Raw genomic sequence first — 17,185 nt, 5'->3', positions numbered from 1 at the left:
TTATGTCTCTGGTGACTGCTTGAACATTCTCAGTCTGTAACAGAGTGGAAAAATTCATTTTCTTTCACGACCACATTCAGCCTTATCTGATCTCAAGTGGGTCAGAGCAATAAAATAACATAATAACCTTTAAATAATGACAACTCCAAACTTTCTCTCTATTTTAGTGCAAAAAATAACTTTAAATTATGAAAATGTTTATATTCACAAACTGTCCAAATAAAAAGATGTGAATAACCTGTAAAAAATGTAAAAAAGTGAAATTTCTTAAGGAAAATAAGTGCAATTTTAACAATATTATGCCTTAACTTATCATTTCTACATGTGCATTAAAGATCAAATCTACAAAGGCACGAAACATTTAGTGACAGGCGAAACATATTGTTAAAATTGCATTGAATTTGCTTTAGACCAGGGGTCTCAAACATGTGTCCCGGGGGCTAAATGCGGCCCACCAGAGGTTCCAATCCGGCCCATAGGATGAATTTGCAATGTGCAAAAATTCCACAGACAAGATGTGGAACTAATTTTAGTTCAGGTTCCACATACAGACCGATATGATCTGCAGTCAAATAATAACAGCTGAATAACCTACAAAAAATAATGACTCCATATTTACCTCGGCCAGGGGGTATTGTGATCGCTTTGCTTTGTGTATTTGCAAGTTTGTTTGTTTGTTTGTTAGCAGGAAAACTCAAAAAGTTATGGACGGATTTTCATGAAATTTTCAGGAAATGTTGATACTGGCACTAGGAACAAATGATTAAATTTTGGTGGTGATGGGGGGTGGACAGATATGTCTTAGCGGAGGTCTGCGCTCTCAGAGTGTTTGTCTTGTTTCTTCTCGATTTGATGTAAAAAAAAAAAAAAAAAAAAATAATACATTATGCCTATAAATAATGACAACTTCCAATTTTGGTCTGTTATAGTGCAAAAAATAACATTAAATTATGAAAATATTTACATTTACAAACTATCCTGTAACAGTAAAATGTGAATAACCTGAACAAATATGAACAACTGAAGAAAATTCATCACAATTTTAACAATTTTCTGCCTGTTCAGTGTTTAGTGTCTTTGTAGATCCAATCCATAATGCCCATGAAGAAATGATAAGTTGAGGCAGAATATTGTTAACAAAAAAGAAATTTCAGTTTTTTCATGTTATTCACATCTTTTTTGTTTGGATAGTTTATAAACGTAAGTATTTTCATAATTTAATGGGGGTTTTTTGCACTAAAATGAAACCAGAAATTTGCAGTTGTCATTATTTATAAGTTATTATTCTATTATTTGACTGGTCCGACCCACTTGAGATCAAATCGGGCTGAATGTGACCCCTGAAAGAACATGAGTTTGAGACCCCCTGCTTTAAACATTTCAGGTTGTTCATATTTGTTAAAGGATAGTTTGTTAATGTAAATATTTTCATAATTATTAATGTTAGTTTTTTGTACTTGTCATCATTTATCGGCATAGTGCAATATTATTTTTTTCACATTAAACAAAGAAGAAAATTTGGAGTCATAATTTTTAGGTTATTATTCTATTATTTTACTTTAGATCATATTGGTCTGTATGTGGAGCCTAAAATAAAACCAGTTTAACACCATTAACTGTGAATATCCTCAGTGTAATTTTTGCACTTTGTAAATTCGTCCTGCATGTTTGACCCCCTGGTCTGTAACAAACACATAAATGACACCTGAAGTGTATTTAATCCCATATAACCTTTAATAATCTGCTGTTCTGTGCACGTTTCAGTCCCGTCGGGTCGTCGATCCGTCTGCTCTGTGAAGATCACCCCTCTGTCCACCATGAAAGGCTCTCCTGACCTGATTCCTGCAGCAGGTGACGTCTTCCTCGGCTTCATTAAACTTTCAGCAGCTACAACTGTGAGACACCTCATACGCACAAGGAAAACTTAGAAGGATGCTTTGAAAACTCACTTGTTAACAATGTGGTGTCACTTTAACAAATTGTGTGAAGAACCAAGAAGAAAAGAGCAGGACGAGCTGCAATTTAACTAGTACTTTTACACATAAGTATGAGTTAGAGCTACTTTCATTTTCTGCTCCAGTTCATTACAGTTGTTCTGTGTCTTTTCTAAATGTGTTGATTTAGAAACTGACGAATTAGGTTTTACTTTACATATTGACAAAATGCTTCTCCAGATTAAAAAATCATTGGTAAAAACAACAGAATATGAGAATAAACAGACAGGACAGAAAAAGACAAGTATCCAAACAGATCCAATAAAATACAAGTTTATAGATCTGTCATAGTGTTTATCCATAATCATTTATTTAGCGAATCACAATCACAATACTTTATTAATCCCAAGGGGAAATTTTTGTGTTTTACAGTCGCTTCATTCAAGAATAATAAAAAGTAGTAGGAAAGAAATTATCAATATGATATATATATATATATATATATATATATATATATATATATATATATATATATATATATATATATATATATATATATATATATATATATATAAAGAGAGAGAGAGAGAGAGAGAGAGAGAGAGAGAGATTAATATACACACACACACACACCAAATACACATATTAAAACACTCTATTATATAATCTATAAAAAATAAAATGAAAAAATAAAAATAAATAAATCGAATGAAAAAATAAATAAATACAAATAATACAAACAAACAAAACAAAACAACAAAATAAAAACACTCTATTCAGACTTTTTTTAGCCAGGAAAAATCCCACTGATAGATAGATAGATAGATAGATAGATAGATAGATAGATAGATAGATAGATAGATAGATAGATAGATAGATAGATAGATAGATAGATAGATAGATAGATAGATAGATAGATAGATAGATAGATAGATAGATAGATAGATAGATAGATAGATAGATAGATAGATAGATAGATAGATAGACACACAGTATATACACACCAAATATACATGTCAAGACATATAATCAGCAATTTGTACAATATGTATTACAGATGTATTATATTGTGATAAATATTGTTTTGTTTAAATTGTTTTCTTTGCTTCCAAAATACCACAGAGATGGTTTTGACTTAATTTCTCTCAACATTAATTCTGGTTTCTATTATCCATCCCAATATAAAACTATATTATAACATTAGTCATTAGTGTTTTGTATCCCAGACCTCTGTTAGAGAAGAAACACCTGAATTCAACGTGTCCACATACTTTTGTCCATATGGTATTTGCTGAACTGCTTTAATGTGAAGGAACTGAACTGCAGGTGTAACTCTTTGCAGCATCTGTCGTAGGTGAAAAACCCTCCCAACACTTTTATAAAGTAGTTGAAATGAGCTCAACCTTAACCCTTTCATGCACAGTGGTCACTCCAGTGGACATCTGTTCTCCGGCTGTTCTCTGGTATATTCATGGGTTTTGTCGTTTTAGTTCCATATCAGCCAACACAGTAGACACTTTTGCACCATCCCATAATAATGCACTGACATTCATGCCATTACTGTACCTTTGCTGTTCTTGATAAACCTGATCTGCACTAACATGTTTGAGTGTAAATCAATTGCTGATAGAAACTGGGAATATGATAAAATGTGAGAAAACTTCAGATTAGCTGCGTTAAAAATGTTTTGATTTTATAGTTTTCACACACTTTCTGATATTGCATTCTTTGCTTCAAAAATTAAACATACAGTGTCCAGCACAATGGACATTTTGGAGCTCCATGAAAAATTATGAAGGTAGATTTGTTTCTTTATTGCTTTAACCAAAAAAAAAAAAAAAAAAAAAAAAAAAAAAATATATATATATATATATATATATATATATATATATATATATATATATATATATATATATTTTTTTTTTTTTTTTTTTTTTTTTTTTTTTTTTTTTTTTTCAATTTAAAAAAAATTTCAATTAAAAAAAAATTCACTTCAAGAAAAAAAACCTTAGTCAATCAAAGAAAAAAAAAATGTTCAAATGCAATTTTTTGGATCTCAATTTTTTTTTGCATTCATCTCATTTTGTTATTTTTAATTATATTTCTAATGATTTTATTGAATATTTTACAGTTAAATCACCCAAACTTGCTTTATTTGACTTTTTTTCTAGTAGTGGAATGAATCACAGTACATTTACTATGCTACAAGTACAAACCACAAACAAATATATTGAAGCAAAAAAAAAAATAATTCACTTCACTCAAAACAAGATAAAAACCTTTTCAATCAAAGAAAAAAGTGTTCAAATGTAATTTTTTGGATCTTAAATATATATTTTTTGCATTCAACACTTTTTTTTCTTTGATTGAAAAGGTTTTTTTTTTTTTTTATTGCCAATTTTTTTTGAATAAAAAATATTTTATGGTTAGAGCAATAAAGAAACAAATCTACCTTCATAAAAAATAGGTTCAATAAAAAAATTTAAGCGCGCTGTTTTTTCATGCCTAAAGAAGAATAAAAACACTCAGTAAAAAAATCTGGATTAAGTTTTCTCATAATTTATGCATGAAAGGGTTAAACGTGTTCAGTAATAAAAGGAACACAGACGTGCAGCTGCTCCACTTCCACCTCTGACATAGTAATTAGTTTTACGGGACAGTCGGATATTAATTTGACGACCTGGTTTTGACGCCACAGCAGCTCTATTTTGGTCATTTGGGCCATGAGGTGGTAGCGGTATCTTCTCAGTAGCAGGAGTGTGTTCTGAAGGATGAGGATCTGTGGAAGTGAGACCCCCTGTGTGAACTCTTCCAGATCTGGACCCCAGTCGAGTCTGCAAAGGCAAAGGGGTGGTGACGCTGAGGGCCACGCTGGTCCACATCGATGACGAGGGCTGCATCAGCGAGGGGCCGAATGTCATGAGCACGCCCAGTAAGTCCCAGCCTCACCACCGCACATTCACACCACCTTTAATTCAGCTCCGGTTAAGTCTGAAATCACTGTCGACCCTCTTTGCTCCTTTTGTCACGATACTGATGAAACATGAGCTCATCCTGTGACGCACCGCTCTCCATGGTGCTAGGAATTTATGTTTGTTGGTTTTGTTCATTTCCTGTTTTATTTTGGTGAGGGGTTTTGTTCGTCTGTGTGCACTGTGTCTTTTCTACGTCCTCTCTGATCCCCTCGGTCGTCTTCACCTGGGCTCATCACCTCCACCCTGTACATCCCCTCTTCTCCTCATGTCTGGTGTCAGTGCATCTTCCATGCTTTGCCAAGACAAGCTCTCCTTCCACATTCCTCTGTGCTGCTACGCTTTGTACGTTTATTGAATCCACATTTGCGAAGATCTTTTTATTATATTTTTTGATTCCTCAACTGAGAAGATTTTTGTGTTAATTTTTGAAACCACGTTGTTGAGCCGCATTATGTAATAAAAGTTCAAAATGTAATAAGAATGTCACGTCATCTTGTAATAAAGCCGCATTATGTAATAAACTGACGCATTTTGTAATAAACTACATCAATGCATTATGTAGTCAATTTTTTCACATTATGTAGTAAGTTATTACAATTTGAGAAATTTATTACAAAATGCACTTGACACATTTTTATTTAAAAAAATGTCATAAAATAGTTTATGATGTAATAACAATCCAAATTAATATAATTTCAGAGCAATTTAGAAGGAATTAGTCACAGGAGCTGCAGGTAATGGAATCAGAACTTTAACCACACAGTTTACAGATGAATTCAGCACATTGTTATTCTATTGCCGTGTCAGTTGTGTCTGATACAGTATCTTATGATCTTGGAAAAATGTTCCCTGACAACCTAACCCTAACCCTCAGATTGAACAGCAAACATTTACTGTGCGTTTTATCGATTTATGTCACAGAGATCAGCTCCAGTCCATTTTCCTGAAAATAAAAATGTGTCCAGTGCATTTTTTAATACATTTCTCAAATTGTAATAACTTACCACATAATGTAAAAAAATTGACAACATAATGCGTTGAGGTAGTTTATTACAAAATGTGTCAGTTTATTACATAATGTGGCTTTATTACAAGATGACGTGACATTTTTATTACATTTTGAACTTTTATTACATTAATGAGAATTTATTACATAATGCGGCTCAACACACCGCTCTCCATGGTGCTAGGAATTTATGTTTATTAGTTTTGTTTATTTCCTGTTTTATTTTGGTGAGGGGTTTTGTTTGTCTGTGTGCACTGTGTCTTTTCTACGTCCTCTCTGATCCCCTCGGTCGTCTTCACCTCCACCTCCACCTCACCTCCACCCTGTACATCCCCTCTTCTCCTCATGTCTGGTGTCAGTGCATCTTCCATGCTTTGCCAAGACAAGCTCTCCTTCCACATTCCCCTGTGCTGCTACGCTTTGTACGTTTATTGAATCCACATTTGCGAAGATCTTTTCGTTATATTTTTTGATTCCTCAACTGAGAAGATTTTTGTGTTAATTTTTGAAACCACGTTGTTGAGCCGCATTATGTAATAAAAGTTCAAAATGTAATAAGAATGTCACGTCATCTTGTAATAAAGCCGCATTATGTAATAAACTGACGCATTTTGTAATAAACTACATCAATGCATTATGTAGTCAATTTTTTCACATTATGTAGTAAGTTATTACAATTTGAGAAATTTATTACAAAATGCACTTGACACATTTTTATTTAAAAAAATGTCATAAAATAGTTCATGATGTAATAACAATCCAAATTAATATAATTTCAGAGGAATTTAGAAGGAATTAGTCACAGGAGCTGCAGGTAATGGAATCAGAACTTTAACCACACAGTTTACAGATGAATTCAGCACATTGTTATTCTATTGCCGTGTCAGTTGTGTCTGATACAGTATCTTATGATCTTGGAAAAATGTTCCCTGACAACCTAACCCTAACCCTCAGATTGAACAGCAAACATTTACTGTGCGTTTTATCGATTTATGTCACAGAGATCAGCTCCAGTCCATTTTCCTGAAAATAAAAATGTGTCCAGTGCATTTTTTAATACATTTCTCAAATTGTAATAACTTACCACATAATGTAAAAAAATTGACTACATAATGCGTTGAGGTAGTTTATTACAAAATGTGTCAGTTTATTACATAATGTGGCTTTATTACAAGATGACGTGACATTTTTATTACATTTTGAACTTTTATTACATTAATGAGAATTTATTACATAATGCGGCTCAACACACCGCTCTCCATGGTGCTAGGAATTTATGTTTATTAGTTTTGTTTATTTCCTGTTTTATTTTGGTGAGGGGTTTTGTTCGTCTGTGTGCACTGTGTCTTTTCTACGTCCTCTCTGATCCCCTCGGTCGTCTTCACCTCCACCTCCACCTCACCTCCACCCTGTACATCCCCTCTTCTCCTCATGTCTGGTGTCAGTGCATCTTCCATGCTTTGCCAAGACAAGCTCTCCTTCCACATTCCCCTGTGCTGCTACGCTTTGTACGTTTATTGAATCCACATTTGCGAAGATCTTTTCGTTATATTTTTTGATTCCTCAACTGAGAAGATTTTTGTGTTAATTTTTGAAACCACGTTGTTGAGCCTCATTATGTAATAAAAGTTCAACATGTAATAAGAATGTCACGTCATCTTGTAATAAAGCCGCATTATGTAATAAACTGACGCATTTTGTAATAAACTACCTCAATGCATTATGTAGTCAATTTTTTCACATTATGTAGTAAGTTATTACAATTTGAGAAATTTATTACAAAATGCACTTGACACATTTTTATTTTCAGGAAAATGTAATGTGCTAAATTAATCTTGAAACTGTGTGGTTAAAGTTCTGATTCCATTACCTGTAGCTCCTGTGACTAATTTCTTTTAAATTACTCTGAAATTATATTAATTTGGATTGTTATTACATAATGAACCATGTTATTACATTTTTTTAAAAATAAAAATAATTACTGTTATGTATTATTGAAAACAGTATGTATATGTATGAACTCAAGTCAATATAAATGCATAATTAACCTCCTCAGACTCAGCTGTGGGTTTTCTGTCCACATTTATGGACAAGAGTTTCACAACTTTACACAAAAAAAGAAAAGAAAACTGTCCACCACAAAGGACATTCCATAAAAACTTTAAAAACTGCATCTGAGAAAAATGTTGCATCATGATGTTTCCAAATATAGGTACTGATTTAATTAAAAACAAAAGCTGGTACTTTGCTGACATTTCCTGGGTCTTAGGACGTTAAAGATCAGTGTCACAGCAACAACATAAATAACATTTTTTTTCTATAATTGTAAATAAATTCAGACAGTAAGGGGTTAATATTTGCATGGCTGTGTTGAAAGGAGGACGCTGATGTAGAATTTGTGCAGTAGATGTGAATGTTTCTGTAATTTTATCAGGCTCTTTAGTTGTAAAAATTCTTGACATGCCTCATTCACTTGTGTTTTGATGCTGTGTATTATATAACCCGTCACGTTTTGAGGCGTATGGGCCGAGCAGTGATAAAGCGCTGGTGATCGCTCATATTTTCATGCGTAAATCAAAGAGGCCTTTTGTTGTGGCCGGCCCACACTGCTCTTTGGGGTGGGGGGGGCTCGACCGTGGGCCGTGGGTTTGTTACGAAGACCACATTGGAGCCGGACTGGAGAGCGGCCAAGGCTTTCTGGGAGATGCTTTAATTGTTGTGGAGCCTGAATATAAAGGCCAGTGGAACAAACAGGCCTTGCAGCTCGTTGAATGGACGCTTTGTCCTGATGACAAAGTTCACAGATTGTGGGAGATTCTTTTTTTTTTCCTTCCTGGGGAGATATTAACATTTCTGTGTATGAAAACCACTGAGGGAAGCCTTCACACCCTGCATCATGAAGTCCAGATTTATTGGAGCTGATGAGCGGTCATGGTTTTTCTCCTCTGTACCTTTTAGTGTCATTCTAGTGCTTTTACACTGACACAGCTCTGGACTCTTTTTTTTTTTTCTGTTTGTAGGCGGATGGACGGGGCAGATTAATGGAGACGGCTCTAAAGCGGGATTGGCCGAAGGAGGCAGCAACAGCACAGCTGATTTACCGCCTGTAAACAACCTCCAGTGCCAGGTACGTTCACTTCGACCCCAAAGCACCAGTGGAACACACAAGAACACAGCCAGTCACTGTAACTCCACCTTATAGTTATAGTTACACACTACTCTATTTTACACACACACTGTATGTATATATTTCCTTAAGTATCACATTGGTATTATTTAGTTGCTTTCTGTTCCGTTGGTCCGTACAGAACTGGGTCAAAGGGCTTTAGTTTACACTGCACCGTATGAAAGGAGTCAGCTGCAGAAACGCTGGAAACAGACTTAATAGTTCATTTTTTTGAGAGTTCTGGACTCACTATTCTCTACTCACTACTGACTTCACTGTTTATTGTCAAATGTGTGTGTGTGTGTGTGTGTTATATGTGTTTTAACTGTGGGACCTTGTGTGTGTTGTATTTGCTGCTGCCTGTCTTGGACCAGGCTTTGGTTTTAATCTCAGTGGAATTCTTCCTGGTTAAAAAAGTCTTAATAGTGTTTTTTGTTTTCTGTTTTTATTTGTATTTATTTTGTTATTTTTAAATGTATTTATTTTTATTTTTTAATTTTTTTTAGATTATGTAATAGAGTGTTTTAATACGTGTGTTTGGTGTGTGTGTGTATATTAATATCTCTATCTATCTATCTATCTATCTATCTATCTATCTATCTATCTATCTATCTCTCTCTCTCTCTCTCTCTCTCTCTCTCTCTCTCTCTCTCTCTCTCTCTCTCTCTCTCTCTCTCTCTCTCAGACATTCCAGGTTGTTCATATCTGTTCAGGTTATTCACATTTCATTGTTAAAGGATAGTTTGTAAATGTAAATATTTTCATAATTTAATGGGGTTTTTTGCACTTAAATAGAGTTGTCATTATTTATAGGCATAAAGTATATTTTTTTTCACATTAAACCAAGATATAAGAACATTTGGAGTCATTATTTATATTATTATGCTATTATAGTTGCGGAAATAATTATTAGACCACCCTTGTTTTCTTCAGTTTCTTGTTCATTTTAATACTTAGTCCAACTAAAGGTACATTTGTTTGGACAAATATAATGATAACAACAAAAATAGCTCATAGTAGTTTAATTTCAGAGCTGATATCTGTCCATTTTCCATGTTTTTCTGATAATAACCAAAATCACTTGAATCATCTAAAGCAGCAACAAGATTCTTTCATAATACATTGTAAAAGACAGTTTCTAAAGAATTAAGTGTATATAATCAGAAGTGTAAATGTGTTTTTTTTGTTTGTTTTTTTTTACTTTCAGGCCAATTCCCCTGAAAGTATAAAAGAAAACCAGGTTCCAAACTGTGTATCGTCACCGTCCAGTTCTGTTTATCCGTGTACGAGCACCGTCAACCCGACCATCGTCCTCCTGCAGCACAACAGAGGTAAAGACCACAGACCTTCACTTCACACCACTGTGTGTTTGTATGATCATCTTCAGCTCACATCTGATGGGTTTTGTCTGTTCATGAGGCTAAAATCAGACTCTAGTGTGAACTGTGTGAAATAAACACAGACAGAGGAGTTTTATGGTTTGGATCAGGACACAAACACAAATGAAAGCTTCCTCTTCATCCTCTTCATCTGTTTAACAAGTTCTGTCACTTTCACAAAAACATTAGTTTTAACATTAGTATTTTAATCAGATGTACAATAACTTGTTTTTACCTCCCAGTACTTTTATTATTATTATTTCTTTCTGATACAGTACTCTATTTTACTGTGTTTATCTGTGCAATAACTGTTCTTATATGTTTTAGCCATGTTTAAGTTTTGTTTTTGTTCACGTCTTTTTTTGGATTTAATGGCTCAGGGAAATGCACAAGAATGCCAATGTACCTATACTGCGATGTATCTGCAAATGGCAACTAAAGTCTATTCTATTCTATTCTATTCTATTCTATTCTATTCTATTCTATTCTATTCTATTCTATTCTATTCATGTATAAAATAACCATAAACTCTAACTTAGGCTATGTTCCGACAGCAGGTCTAAATGCACAATTCAGATTTTTTGGTGAAATCCCTTTTTTTTGTGCTTGTTCATATTCCACATTAAATGCGACTTCTATCAGTTTTGAGTCTGAACTGAATGTGACCCTGAAGTGACCCACATCCACTAAAGAGATCCTGATGTAATATGTGACCAGGCAGACATGCACTGTTTACCGAAGTAAATATGTTTTTCCCACCACTTCTCCTCCTGGGACACAGAATTGTGACGTTCGTCGCATTTCAGTGATGTAAAGTTCGGATAAATGCGATCTGGCTGTTCAGACTGGAGTCACATTGTAATATATCAGATATGTATCTGATTTAGGACCACATATGAAAGTGGCCTGGGTCGGATTTGAAAAAATCAGATTAATGCTGTTCAAACTGTCTTTAACAGATAAGATACAGGTCACATATGGGCAAAAAAAAATCAGATTTGGGATGCATTTACCTGCAGTCTGAACGGAGCTTTAGACACAGACGGATTGATCAATTTTAGCTGATTAATCGGTAGAAGTATGATCAGTATTAGCAGAAAGTTGAGCTAATGGCTAATGCTTCAACAGCTAATGGATACAAAGGTGATTTAGGTTTTTACTTTATTATTATTATTATTATTATTATTATTATTATTATTATTATTATTATTATTATTATTATTATTATTATTATTATCACTTTTAATTTCATTGTACCTGTTACTGTTTTATTGTATTCTATTCTACTGATTGATTTGATTGATTGATGTATTTATTTCGAATATGAATGTCAAAACAGATGAAAATAAATTAACAAAACACTTAAACATTAGACACATAATACATATTCGAAAAAGAGTGAGAAGAAGCATAACCTATAAACTCCCACCCCTTCTCCTTAAATAATTAATAACAGTAATAATCTTCCTAGTCTAAGCATATCTATACTATATTCTATTCTATTCTATTCTATTCTATTCTATTCTATCAGAATTAGATCAGATTAGATGTGATTTGTGGCGTTCACACTGTCATTAAAACAGATTTGACTCAAATATGAACAAAAATAATTAGATCTGGGCCATTTTTACCTGTATTTTACTTGCATAGATACTTACATCTGCCAAGTAGGGCTGAACGATGTGACATAAAACTCATATTGTAATTATTTAGACAATTTATACATTTCATTTACATTGAAAAAATATGTGATTTTTTTTTTTTTTTAATTTATCTGTATAGTTTTAATATTTTGCCCTCAGTATGGGATATCCTCATTGTATTTTCTATAGTATTTGTATGAATCGTTCAGCCCTACTGCCTCTTATCAAACTAAACCTGTCTGGTCCACTTGTCTTTTTTCTTTTTTGCACTTTTTCCTCATTGCTTCATCACATTTCACCATCCTGTCCTTGTGTGTCTTTCTCTCACAACAGAGCAGCAAAAGCATCTTTCTCATTTGGAAGGTACGCATCAGCTTTTCTGCGATATCTGTCATTTGTTTCCGAGTTTTAACAGATATCGATGGTGAATTTCTGTCCCTCGGCTGAATTATCTGTCATTTCCACTTCCATTATTCTGCCATCGTGACTGTCCAAGGGTTCAGACTCAGCCTCGTAAAAAGGATGAGTCACGTTAGATGCGTCAAAAGAACAGCATTTGTAAAAATATAACAGATTCATGCTTTATTTTACACTTTGGGTAATGCTTTACATTACACATTTACCATTCGCTAGTTGTTCATTACCAGATATATTAGCATAGATGTAGATTTTAGGGAAATGGGGGGGATTTGTGCATTTGTAGCCTGAATAAAAAAGAGAAAAAAAGCAGAGGACTCATATTTAGTAATGTGTAAAAGTTTTATTCCACCTTTATGTTGTTGTTTTTCAGGGTTTAAATGATCATACATATTTATTTGTCATTCTCTTTTCTTCAGATGCAACAAGAAAATACAGGAAATATGTGCACAGCCTTAAAAGACACACAAAAAAATGACTTAAATGTGTTGTAAAGGTTCAAGTTACTATTTATTGTGACCTCTGACCCCATGACAAGAATCAGCACAAACAATAAGAAACATCTGACATGTGTTGAATGAAACTTGGTACAAAACATAATAAAATTAATGCCATAAATCTGATACTGTCTGAACAAAAGGGTTAAAGACATGTTAAAGTCAAAGGGGTAAATACGACCACTTTGGTTTATAGAAGCTGTTCAATGAAACCTGAAACCTTAAGAAATTTTAGTAAATATTTTCATAATTTAATGGCACTTTTTTTTTGCATTAAAGCAGAGAAATATTTGGATTTTTCATTATTTATAGATTATTACCACACCCCTCGAAACGGAAGCAAGGGGTATTGTTTTTGGTTCGGTTTGTTTGTTTGTTTGTTAACACTCTAGCAGCAGAACTATTGGTTGAATTCATACCAAATTTGATTTATAGATTGCGAGTGACCCAGAATAGATGTGGTTAGATTTTAGGAAAAGTAGGTCAAAGTTCAAATTTTTTATGAATTTTTTTCAAATCCTTTTTCCCCATTCACTTATAATGGACAAAATTTCAAATGTCTGTCGTAGCAAAACTGTTGGTTGAATTCATACCAAATTGGGTTTATAGACTGCCAGTGTCCCAGAATAGATGTGGTTACATTTTGGGAAAAGTAGGTAAAAGTTCAAATTTTTTAAATGAATTTTTTTATGTCTTTTTTTCTCATTTACTTATAACGGGCAAAATTTCAAATATCTGTATCAGCAGAAATATTAATTCAATTCATACCAAATTGGGTTTACAGATTGTCAGTCACCCAGAATAGATCTGATTAAATTTTTGGAACAGTAGGTTGAAGTTCAATTTTTTTATGATTTTTTTTTAATCTTTTTTTTTCTCCCATTTACTTATAATGGGTAAAATTTCAAATGTCTGTATCAGCAGAAATATTTGTTCAATTCATACCAAATTCGGTTTATAGAGTGTAAGTGACCAATAATAGATGTAATTACATTTTGGGAAAAGTAGGTCAAAGTTCAAATTTTTTATAAATTTTTAAAATCTTTTTTCCCATTCACTTACAGTGGGCGAAATTTCAAATGTCTGGATCAGCAGAAATATTAGTTGAATTCATACTAAATTGGGTTTTTAGATTGCCAGTCACCCAGAATAAATCTGATTACATTTTGGGAAAAGTAGGTCAAAGTTAAATTTTTTTATGAATTTAAAAAAAAAAAAAAATTCTCCATTTTACTTATAATGGGTGAAATTTCAAATGTCTATAAAAACATCCATTTTGTTTCAATTTACTTCAAACTTGGTACATATGTAGAGCTAATTGATATGCTGACATCAGCACACACATAGACATGATGACATCAGCTGGATCGATGCCAAAATAAGCTACAATATGTGTGAGGGGCGGGGTTTGTTGTACCTGGAACCACTTGTTATGTTCTTATTTTACTGGACTGATCACCTCAGATCACACTGAGCTGTATGTGGCCCCTGAACTAACATGAGTTTGACCTGATGTCGACATTTATTAGAATTTTAGAGGTATAAAAGTACTAAACTAGAAAAGCACTCAGAGAGCACAGGCCTCCACCAAGGCAGCTCAGTCTGATCTACTAAAAATAATACCTGGACTTTGGACTTAGACCCTTAGCAGTGATATTATCGCCTTTTTTATTGTGTTTTCCTCTATTTCATGTGTTTTGCCAAGATATAAAAATAACAAATATATTAGTTGAATTATACCATTTATTAGTTCAGAATTTATTAATGAAAATCAGTTTTTCAGAAAAGGCGGTTTTCTCCTGGATCCTCCTCCATAGTTGTTAAAAACAAATCTGTTGGCACACTTCAGATTTCACACGGTCATCACTATATTTTGGTGTTTGTTGCATGTCAACACCATAATTTGTTCCCTTGTTAGGATGAAAATTCCAAAACTCCACTATTTTTTCCTGTTCTGGTTCATGGTATTCAGAATTTTGTGAGGATCCAGATCAATCTTCAATATCTTGTAGAACCTGTTGGGAGCTTATTTTGTAGTTTGTTTGGTTTTTTTTACCAAGCACTCTGACCATTCATTGTGGAGTTACACATACATATGTTGAAAATATCCTTATCTCCCAATGATAAAGATTCATTTTAAAAATTCCTGGATCCAGACAGTGATCCGGATCATTCCCGAAATCTAATCATTTGTTACTTGTCCCATTTCGGACGTTTCCTGAAAATGTCATCAAAATCTGTCCATAACTTTTTCAGTTATGTTGCTAACTAACCATCCAGCAAACAAACAAACAAACAAACAAACAAACTCTGCCAAAAGCATAACCTCCTTGGTGGAGGTAATAATAAACAAAAGAAAGAGGTGAAAGCAGGGGAAACAATGTAAGTCTATGTTTGAAGCTGAGATTTAAAAGAAGCCGATGGGAACGTAACATGTCTTCAACCTCTTTTCTATTCACAGTCGAACTGATTTAACTTTAACGTGAAAGTCCGGTCAGATCCGCTCCATAACTGAGCCTGTCTAAGTGCTTTTGACAGTATGTTTGTGTGTTCTCTCTCTGATCCGTGTTGTTTTCCGTCATGTGTTACAGACCCAACCCCAGAACGAGACAAAAGCCCGGATCCGGGTCGAGACTCGTTCAGTCCGGTCCAGGATATGGACGGGAAGAGGCTGCGACTGTCGCTTCATTCTCCTGTCCTCGGTCCAGTCAACAGGCCCATTGTTCCGGTCCGGGTAAGAATCAGCAACACTGGCTTTAACCCTTTAACCCCTGACGTGTCTGTGGTGAGCCTTCAGAATGTGGGATTTAGTTTAGATATTCATGTGAATTCAACTGTTTTCTCAATAGGACAAATTTTTAAAATGTGCTGATAGAATGGACCTCGTTCATTCTATAGACTTCTGAACATGCTCAGTGCACCCCCCGCCGCCCGTGGAATGTGGGGGGTAAGATGCAGAGCAGTGAGTGAGACCGACTCACTATAAAAACAGATGGTTTGGGCTTTTTTTTTAACACCGTTTTCCTTGTTGATTTTTGTTTTTACTGTTGTTCTCAGTGTTGTAGTGATTTTCTTTCTTTTTTTTTTTTTTTAACTATGTTTTTAACGAGTTTTGACCATGTAGCTGCTTTGTGGAATTCAACCAGGTGAAAAAAAGCAGCTGGACTGATTTAGAAAAAAACAAACACTACTAAGGGTCCACCCCCATTAATCCATTCCCTTCTTCTACTGTTTATTTGACTGTTTGTTTTCATATCCAAGTTATTCTGTAAAGTGTGTGCATCTTTATTTTATTTATTTATTTATTTTTTTAATGTTTTTGTGTTCTATACCTGTTATGAAGCACATTGAGTCTGCTTTGTGCATGAAATGTGCTCTATAAATAAAGTTGAATTGAATTGAATTAAGGAACTGGTCTCTTTAAATACATTCAAAGCCATTTTAAATAAATGAGAAAAGATCAATCTGGATAAATCTGGATGTAGATGTTTTTCTAATTGACTGAATCAGGTTCTGCTTTAAGATGCTTTTAAGGAACATTATTGTGATACTTTTAGTACCTTTTAAATTATTGACAATGTTTATTTGTATGTTCTTAGTTTAGTGTTTTATGCATGGCTTTAGAACTGACTTCTATTTTGTTTTATGTGTATTTTTAGTGTGGATGTATGGCTGTGTCTACTTTGTATAACTTTTATCTTGGCCAGGACACTGGAAAAAGAGATTTTTAATCTCAGTGGGTTTCTTTCCTGGTTAAATGAAGGTTATAATAATAATAATAATAATATCAATAATAATAGTAATAATGGGCCAAAATTCAACTGCTTGTTGTTGTTCAGTGTGTTCCAGTTCACAGTTCATGTTCAACATCCTGAATCTCTTATTGATGTACATTCTGAGTGCCTTATTTAGTAAAAACCTGCAAGACTTCTGACTTAAATTCCTCTCTTTGTCTTTTTCTGTTATTCCACCCAGTTTTGACCTTAAAACACACAGTAAAGAGAGTCTGGTTTCGACCGGCTCTAGATGTAAAGTGTCATGAGATAAGGTTTGTGATTTGGCGTTGTATAAATAAAATTTGATTTGATTCAATTTTGATTTAAAACACAACCACTGAAGAAAAGGAAAACAAGCACATACCGTACTTTCCAGGCTATAGGCTGCACCT

At 33.7% G+C, this 17,185-nt stretch overlaps 1 pseudogene; it reads left to right on the top strand.

The window, feature by feature from the left end:
• The window catches only part of LOC115434564 (sorbin and SH3 domain-containing protein 1-like), a 125,039-nt pseudogene that overhangs the window by 40,360 nt on the left and 67,494 nt on the right, over positions 1 to 17,185 (top strand).

Source organism: Sphaeramia orbicularis, chromosome 15, assembly GCF_902148855.1.
Source record: "Sphaeramia orbicularis chromosome 15, fSphaOr1.1, whole genome shotgun sequence".
Lineage (NCBI taxonomy): Eukaryota > Metazoa > Chordata > Actinopteri > Kurtiformes > Apogonidae > Sphaeramia > Sphaeramia orbicularis.
The sequence above is the reverse complement of the archived record's forward strand: the minus strand, read 5'-3'. Positions and strand labels throughout refer to the sequence as shown.